The following is a 9,642-nucleotide window of genomic DNA, read 5'->3' as shown; positions in this document are numbered from 1 at the left end:
TATTTATTTATTTGTTTGCTTCTCTGATGGAAATTGATAACAAATCCAGTTAGGATTACCCTGTCCTAGCATGTTTTCTATTCTGACAAGTGTTTTTTGTTTGTTTGTTTGTTTGTTTGAAAGTAGACACATAGGAATGAAAGAAACCCACCGGGTTACTGAAGACCATCCCTGTGAAATCAAGAGGCAACCAAGCCCTGTAGTTACACAGGAAAACTAAACAACTCCCCCTCCAGCTTCTTCTCACCTTATTAGGTACAAAATGTTTATTTTCCAGGCTAATGTTCAGTTGATGACTGAGACACACCAACATCTCTATAATTCCTCTAGGAGCATCTGTATATTCTGCTTTGTATCCTGCCTTACCATGGAAACAAACTCTGCTGAGGCAGTGGGAACTCTTCAGCAGGGGGGCTCATATCAGTAAATGTTGTAATTGTAGAACAGGCTCAATAGCTAGAGACCTTTACTGAAAATGTCATAGGAAAACATTAACTATCTTGTCATTAAAATGATCACAACTAGGTTTCAGGGTTAGTAGTGCTGGGTGACTATTTGTCTTCACAGAATAATTTAGTTTGGAAGGGACTTCTAGATCTTGTCTGGTTCAAACCGCTTCTCCAAGCAGGGCCAGCTTCAAAGCCAGACGGAGTTGCTCATGACTTATCAAGTTCAGTTTGGAATATCTTCAAGGAGAAGATTATTTTATGATTTAAGCTTCTTGAAGGTGAATTGTTTTAGAAGCTTGGACTTAGGCAGAAGTAATTGTTAATTTATTTAATTGACTTCGATTTTTTCAGCATCACGCTATAAAATTAAGTACCGATATACATTTGCATACCAGAATAAGTGGACTTGCTCTCAGAAATGCTAAATAATTCTCAGGTGGTATGGTTTTATTTGTATCAGAGAAGAAAGACATTACATCTTCAGTGCCTGTTGATGCTGTCCTCAAGACCAGAACTGCTTGTCTGTGTAGATCAGAAGCTCTGGGAGCGTGCAGGATCCTTTATGTCTGAGCATGTCTAGAGAAATAACAACCTACCAGTCATGGTCACAAGCACTATTTGTAGGCAACAACATGATCATAGTGTCTGAGGGTTGCTGTCCACTGGGATATAGAAACGGCCAAAGTGATGAAAATCAAATTTTGCATAGAAGATCTGCGGCTGAGGTAGATATAAAAGGGTAAAGTGCTGTGCCCTCATGGTCATAGCCTAGACTTGGAACTCTAGATGTGTCATGATGACTAGTATTGATATGGAAAGGAGAACTGTCATTTCCCAGTGAATTTCTGTGATGCTTGTGCTTTCTAGCTCACCTTCCCTGCTTCACTGGCCAATTTTCACAAAATCTGTTATACACTTCCCACTGTACTTGCATACTGCAGCACCCTCAAAAGCCTGTTCTAAAGGGTAGGCACTTAAAGAAAAAAATCCAAGTTTAATAAAGTTATGTGTTTGAGAAAACTAGATCAATGCTAAATCAAAGTTAAATGTCACAAGCCATAAGTGCTCTTCTCAGACCTTCAAAAAGGTGCAAAATCACTGCTGATTGCTCTAAAGATTTTTAAAAAAACAACCCACACTCCTAAGTGTTGAGGATTTTAAAGCACAGTAAACCATGAAGTATTGCACAGCCTGTTTTTAGAGTTAATTATTTACTGGTGTTTTATTTTATCGATTACATTCGCAGGAAGACAGGGAGTGAAGACTGAAATCCAACTCTCATTAGTAGGCAAAAATATTACCCTGTGGCCATCTCTTATATTTGCAATAATGTGACTCCATATATCCATACATAAAAACATCATAGAATCACAGATTAGGACATCCCAAATTGGAAGGGATCCACAAGGATCATGAGTCCCACTCTTGGCTCCACACAGCACAACCCAGAAATCAGACCAAGTGTTTGAGAGCATTGTCCAAATGCTCCGTGAACTCTGGCAGCTGGGTGCTGTGACCAGAGCCCTGGGCAGCCTGTCCCAGTGCCCGAGCACCCTCTGGGTGCAGAACCTTTCCCTAACACCCAGCCCGACCCTCCCCTGTCCCAGCCCCATGCCGTTCCCTCGGGCCCTGTCGCTGTCCCCAGAGAGCAGAGCTCAGCGCCTGCCCCTCCGCTCCCCTCGTGAGGGAGCTGCAGGCCGCCATGAGGCCTCCCCTCAGCCTGCTCTGCTCTGGGCTGAGCAAACCAAGGGACCTCAGCCAGTCCTCATACATCTTGCCCTCCAGATCCTTCACCTTCTTCGTAGCCCTCCTTTGGACACCTTCTAACGGTTTTATGTCCTACTTACATTGTGGCTCCCAAAACTCACACAGTACTGGAGGTGAGGCTGCAGCAACACAGAGCAGAGCAGGACAATCCCTTCCCTCCACCAGCTAGCAGTGCTGTGTTTGATGCATCCCAGAGTACAGCTGGCCCTTTTGTCTGCCAGGGCATCCTGTTAAGTCATATTTAACTTGCCATCAAACAGAATTCCTGGGAAGATGATTACTGGATAAAAAAGCAGAAAACGGACTGAGAGAGCAAAGATGACAGACTCTGACACAGAAATATACAAAACAAACAAACAAACAAAGTTGGAGGGGGAATATTTAACTTATAATAAGTTTAGAAGACAGCAAATATTCTTTTGTTTTAGCTTTTAAAATAGTACTGCTAAATTAGTAAGCAATTTAATATTGCAAACATCCAAAATATGAGAGTTTGTCTATAGTTCATGTGGAGTTCATTCTTTTTTTGCCTTTTCATAGGGTAGTAACTTTTCTAGCAAGACAGTTCAAGAGTCTGGTGGTCACTGAAAAATGTATATCTACTGTCTATTATGCAGGTAGGGAGATTTTTTTTTTTGTGACAAATTATCAGGTGGCTGGGTGATGCTTCATTAATGCAGTGCAGCCTACAGAGAGTTTCTAATAGTGGTAAACACAAACGCATTTTACTGCAATCATGAACATCCCCATAGGAGAAACTTTTCTGTGTCAAAGACCCAAGATATGACAGTCCCATCCATAGTTTCTCAAAAACAGCAGCATCTGTATACATTTAAAATGCCATTAGTAGGTTTAGGCCTGCATGATTTTTTACTGTTCTTTATGCTATTATTACTTTCTTTAATACCCACCGCTATTACCTCAGCCATACCAAAGGAATGTGCCACCTGCAGTTAAATTAGCAACAGTGATAGCACTTACCAGAATTAAGCTTTGCAAGATTCCCCTTATACTGAAGAAAGAGCACATGGAAGAGCAGATTTTAACCTTCCTTAGAGCAGTGCTGTCACACATATATTACGGTATCTAGCACACTACAACATCAAGCTGCAGCGTAGCTTAATCAGGCAGAAGAAGAAATTTTACTATCACGCGTCCTAGCCAGCAGGATACTGTTTGCTATGTTGTTTTCCTCTTGAAATAAGGACTTCTTTTTCTAGTTTAGGTGAAAGCTGTCTGTCAAGCTTCATTTTTGGTGCAAAATATTCTATGTCCAAAGGATGAAAACATGCAAGTATATGCAAATACGTATTTATTAAGTGCATTAAGGTACTATAACTCATTTAAATATGGATAACTCAATGTACAGGAATGCCAGTGAGTAAGTCCATTTCAATAGGGGCCCAAATTAAAAGCCGCTACACAAATGCACCTACCATGGGAAATAAACAAGGGGAACTGGAATCTTTAGCCCAGACTCAGGGCTACTGTATCATAAGCCTCAGTGAGATGTGGTAGGGTGGCTCTCATGATTAAAGGGCTGAAATGGATGGCTACGGGCTCATCAGAAGAGATAGGCAGGGAAGGAGAGGAGGTGGGGTAGCCTTCTACATTAGGAAAGGTCTTGATTGCTTGGAACTTAGTTATGGTGATGAAGAGGTTGAGTGTCCCTGGGTAAGGCTCAGGGGAAAGGCCAACAAAGGAGATATAGTTGTAAGATTATGCTATAGACCACCCAACCATGATGAAGAAGCAGATGAAATATTTTGTAAGCAGCCAGGGGAAGTGTCACGATCCCTAGCCCTTCTTTTCATCAGAGACTTCAACTTCCTAGACATCTGCTGGAAATACAATGGAGAAGAAGCAGACTAGGAGATTTCTGGAATGTGTGGATGATAACTTCCTGGTGCAGGTGGTGAGGGAACCAACTAGGCAAGGTATCCCACTTGACCTGTATTTTGTTAACAGGGAAGGTCTTGTGGGTGATGTGATGGTTGGAAGCTGTTGTGGGCACAGCGATCACAAGGTGATAGAGTTCTCTATCCTTGGAGAAGCAACGAGGGCAGTCAGCAGAACTGCTACTTTGCATTTTTGGAGGACAGATTCTGTCCAGTTCAGGACCTGGTTGACAAAGTCCTTTGGGAGGCAGTTATAAAGAGCAGAAAAGTCCAGGAAAGCTGAATGTTCTTCAAGAATGAAATCTTGAAGGTGCAGGAACAGGCCATCCCTATGTGCAAAAAGATGTGCCAGTGGGGAAGAAGACCAGCCTGGCTGAACAGAGAGCTTCTTCTGAAACTCAGGAAGAAAAGAAGAGTTTAAGACCTTTGCAAGAAGGGGCAGGCAACTCAGGAGGACTGCAGAGATGTTGTGAAGTTACGCAGGGAGAAAATTAGAAGGGCCAAAGCCCAGCTAGATCTTAATTTGGCTACTGCAGAAAAAGACAGTGAAAAGTGTTTTTATAAATACATAAACAACAAAAGGAGGACTAAGATGAATCTCCACTCTTTATTGGATATGGGAGAAACTTAGTGATTAGAGATGAGGAAGGGCTGAGTTACTTAATGCCTTCTTTGCCTCAGTCTTTATTAGTAAGACTGATTGTTCTTAGGGCTCCCAACACACTGAGCTGGAAGCCAGAGGCAAGGAACAGAATGAAACCCTCATGATTCAAGTGGAAATGGTTAGCAACCTACTACACTGCTTGGTCACCTTGGACAATCTATGGGACCAGATGGGATCAACCCAGGGGTACTGAGGAAGCTGGCAGAAGTGCTCACTAAGCCACTTTCAATAATTTACCAGCAGCCCTTGCTAACCAGGCAGGTCCCAGATGACTAAAGGTTGGTGAATATGATGCCCTTCTACAAAGAAGAGCAGGAAGGAGGAGCTGGAGAATTACAGGCCTGTCAGTCCGACTTTGGTACCTGGAGCAGGTAATCCTGGTTGCAATCACACAGCACGTACAGGACAACCAGGTGGTGAGGCCCCATCAGTGTGGGTTTATGAAAGGCAAGTCCTGCTCAGCTGACATGATTCCCTTCTGTGGTAAGACAACGTGCTTAGTAAAAAAAAAAAGAAGTCTGTGGCTGTTGTTTACTTGGACTTTAGCAAGGTATTTCATGGTGTTTCTCACAGCACTCTCCTGGAGAAACTGACTGCTCATGGCTTGGATGGATGTACTATTTGCTGGGTAAAAAACTGGCTGGGTGGTGGGCCAAAAGGGTTGTAGTGAATGGAGTTAAATCTGTTTGACAGCACAGCCGGTGTTCCCCAGGGCTCAGTATTGGGGCCAGTTTTGTTAAATATTTTTATCAGTGATCTTGATGAGGTGATTGAGTGCACTCTCTGTAATTTTGTAGACAACACCAAGTTAGGCAGGAGTGCTGACTTGCTTGAAGGTAGGAGGGCTCTGCAAAGGGACCTGTATGGGCTGGATCAATGGGCCACATCCAGTTGTAAGACATTCAACAAGGCTAAGTGCCCAGTGCTGCACTTGGGGTACAACAACCCCATGCAGCAGTACAGGCTTGGGGAAGAGTGGCTGGAAAGCTGCCCAGCAGAAAAGGATCTGGGGGTGTTGGTCGATATCTAGCTGAACACGAGCCAGCAGTGTGCCCAGGTGAACAAGAAAGCAAAAGGCATCCTGTCCTGCATCAGAAATAGCGTGGCCAGCAGGACTAGGGAAGTGATTTTTCCCCTGTGCTTGGCATTGGTAATACCACACCTCCACTTCTGAGCCTCTCACTACACGGACACTGAATTGCTGGAATATATTCTGAGAAGAGCTATGAAGCTGGTGAAGGGACTAGAAAACAAGACGTGTGAGGAGTGGCTGGGGGAACTGAGGCTATTTAGTCTGGAGAAAAGGATGTTGAGGAGAGACCTCATGGCTCTCTACAGCTACCTGAAAGGAGGCTGTAGCAAGGTGGGTGTCAGTCTTTTTCCTCAGGTGACAAGTAATTGGATGTGAAGAAACAGTCTCAAGTTGTGTGAGGCTTAGATGTCAGTAAGAATTTCTTCATGGTATGGGTGGTTAGGCATTGGAATAGGCTGTCCAAGGGGGTGGTTGAGTCACCATCCCTGGAGATATTTAAGAGATGTGTGGATGTGGCGCTATGGGGCAAGGTTTAGTAATGGGACATGGTAGGTCAGATTGATAGTTGGACTAGATGATCTTGAAGGTCTTTTCCAATCTAAATGATTCTCTGTTTCTATGATTCTATGTTACCATCACTCATACACGTTTGCTACCTAATTCCTGGGATGGGACTTACTAGGAAAGAAAGAAAAGATTATGTATGTGACCTTATCTTTCCTCATAATCGGAGCCATCAAATAACATAAAAGGCCACTTAAGTTTCAGCATGTGCTGGAGCTATTATTTTGTTCAGAAGCAGGTAAAATAAGGTAATATGTTCTTCCACAAAGTGTTTTTTTTTTCCTCTGTACTTGTGTCTTTTCACTTGGCAACAGATGACCTAATCCTTCCTTTATAACTTCATTGAAAAAATAATGGTAATGCATGAAATAAAAAAAAAAAAAAAAAAGAGAAAGGTAAACACTAGGTGAACTGGAAATGAAATTTCGTAAGATGTATGTCATTCTGTGCCTCTGTAAAAACCCTTGTTTTTGTAGCCTCCAGAAGGAGTCATTAGGGTCAGATATAAAAATCACACAATCTTTTTTATTAGCGGTACCGCATGCTTGACTTTAAACAGCTTTAGTCTGCCTTCTGAAATAACTTTTAAGTGATTGTGACTGTGGATGGAAATCCAGCTCACTGTATCATGCTGTCTGCAAATCTTAGTCTGGAATAGCCAGTGTTTGTCTGCAGCATAACTTTTAATAAAATATTTAGCCATATGGTATTGAAGATAGACAACATGTTCCAGCACTTTGCTGCATAGACAGACCGGTACGTGCTGTTTCTAAGGGGAAAAAAGCCCCTCATATGTCATTAGAGCCTAAGAGACTTTTACAGTCATTTAGCTTGTCAGAACAATATTTTTTGTTTTAAAAGTCTCAACCATCACCCAAGCAGGACTGAAAACATTAATTTGTAGCACAGCTTATTTGGTCTGTGTCTGACACAGATGCTCATTTATGCTGATTCTGTTTAAATTCTCTCAAATACATAAGTACATACCAAAACCCAAAGAGAAAGGACATACCAAGACTAAATAATTATATTAATGCAAAATTTTAACTGCTGCTACAGGGAAGAAAATGTCTGTCTGTACACAGTTTCAAATTCTTTTGACCTGAGTGTAGCTTAAACATTCCTCAGTAATCAAATGTTCTTCGTTAGTGTGTCAATATCATCAGCTTTGAGCCAGTTTCTGATAGAACATAATTGGCAGATACACATTTTTTACTGTTTTTTTTTTTTAATAAAACTCGAAGTCACTAAAACAATTGCTTTTTTTTTTTTTGTCTAATGATCTTCACTTTATGAATTACCATTTATTTTTTATACTGCAGCCATGTCAGCATTCCAACCATGCCAAAGCTCTCTCCTGCAAGCTGCTGTGCAAGCTTAGAAAAAGACAGTCTCTGCTTGGAAGCATTTAACAGATAGATATTCTATCCTGTTTGAATAGGATATGACAAAGAAGACTGATGAACTTTAGGGTTGAACAGCAACAGAGAACAGCAAGAGAGAAAGAAGGACGAATTCAAGAAAAATAATTGTATTTTTTTCCACTGAAATCCTAACCTAGTCTGCATTTCTTTGCTTTCTCAGTTACATACGACTGATCTTTCTGTTGACATACCAATGGGCCAAACTGTTACAATTTTAAGCACATTCATAGCAATTATTTTATAATTTATTTGTGATTCTAGGTTTCTTTTAAAGTAATACTGAAGTTCTCCTGATCTAATTTTCTTATACTCCTAAAAAATCAGGGTAGTAGCGAGTGTTTGAACCACATGGATGTGTTTGTATAGGTCAGATTGGCAAGGAGAATAGTTTCTTAAATACATCTAAAACACCATTTTCCAAGATGATTAAATCTGGTCTAATTGATCCTATCCAAAGGAGTCCAATTAGAGAGTATTCTTGTTCTAGTTTGTTTTGTTTCTTCCCAGCAACCCCCCCCCACCCCCCCCAACTATTAGCCTTTCTACTGTTGAAATTAAACAGTGGGGGAAGTCCTGTGAGAAAAAAAATGCTTGTGTTTGAAGCATCATTTACTACACCGTGGAAGTAGGAAGACAACTTGTATCAACACCTATGCATCTGTTTTGTTGTATTTGTGTTTGTGACGGTGCTCGACTATCAATACCAGACTAAAAGCATTCATTGAGCATCTGAACAGTCATTTAATTATCACTGAAGTAAATTCAGAACATTGTTGTAATTGATTGATTGGTGGAGATCAACTAATTAATAGTAATCGTACTCCAGAAAGAAATTGCAAAGTTGTTATTTATGCTATAGAAGCAACAGACTTTGTATCCCCAGAGCTTTTAATAAAATACGTCAATCTTTGGTTGGCCTGATGTTGGAATCTGACTACTACAACAAACTGTATGAACTACACCTAAGCAAAATTTTGCATTTTTAAATTCTCTGTGTTTACAAGTTTAATTGCAGTTCACACAAATGCTTCTCCAGAGTTGCACATTCTTCCATTAAAATCCCTTGTCTATGGCTCAGGAAATTTCTCTTAGAAGTTTTCACGTCACTTTCAAGGCACTAGCAAATCTTTCTGATACAAAAAAAAAGTTGGGGGGAGCCATGAAAGAATTCCAACACATAGGCAAAAGCTTAACTTAAGGAATTCCACACTGCTAGGTGAAAGAGAGTGGGCAGAGTGCTGATAATGATCTTAACTCTGGGTAACAAACTTATGGTATGTTGTTGGGTTGGACCCGCATATTTAGTAGCACACTTTTGCTAGGAATCATGTTGGTAACTTTCCAGGCTTGTGCCTTATTCTTCCAAGGAAAGCACATTTAGTTGGCTCACAGAATTAGTTCCTGAAGAAGTTTTCCATTCAGAAAGGCAAGGTTGCTATTTCCTTTGTTTGTAATTCAAGACTGTAGCACTGTATGTGCTACAGGGATAGCTGCTGTGAAATAGATCAGGAAATTTAGTTTCTTTCTTAGTATGGGAAAGTGACCCAACACTGTATGATTCTGAACTTAATATCTTTCTGGTATAATACCATAAGGCTTCATATGCAATACAAGTGAAAAAATATGCAAAATATATGTTCTGTTAATTTTACTACTGAAAAAAAGAGTGTGAGGAAGCAGTTACCTGGTGTGCATAGGCCTCAGGTGTCTCTTAGTGAACAGATTTTATTTTCTTGAGCTCAAAAGCAGAACAAAGATGGTAGTGGAAGCGTCATTTATAGCATCTGTGACTGGAGGCTAAAGAAAGTCGTCAGGTCTTCAACTTCACTTTTACTCCCACTCC

General features: G+C 40.9%; 1 long non-coding RNA gene across 1 annotated transcript; it reads left to right on the top strand.

The window, feature by feature from the left end:
- The first annotated feature begins 12 nt into the window (after positions 1-12).
- LOC106036356 (uncharacterized) lies at positions 13-7,923 on the top strand. The gene is made up of 3 exons (XR_001207250.3): positions 13-255; positions 2,757-2,833; positions 7,698-7,923. It is a non-coding gene; the product is annotated as an uncharacterized lncRNA (long non-coding RNA).
- Positions 7,924-9,642: the final 1,719 nt, after the last annotated feature.

Source organism: Anser cygnoides, chromosome Z, assembly GCF_040182565.1.
Source record: "Anser cygnoides isolate HZ-2024a breed goose chromosome Z, Taihu_goose_T2T_genome, whole genome shotgun sequence".
In the NCBI taxonomy this organism is placed as follows: domain Eukaryota; kingdom Metazoa; phylum Chordata; class Aves; order Anseriformes; family Anatidae; genus Anser; species Anser cygnoides.
This window is presented reverse-complemented; position numbering and strand designations above follow the sequence as displayed.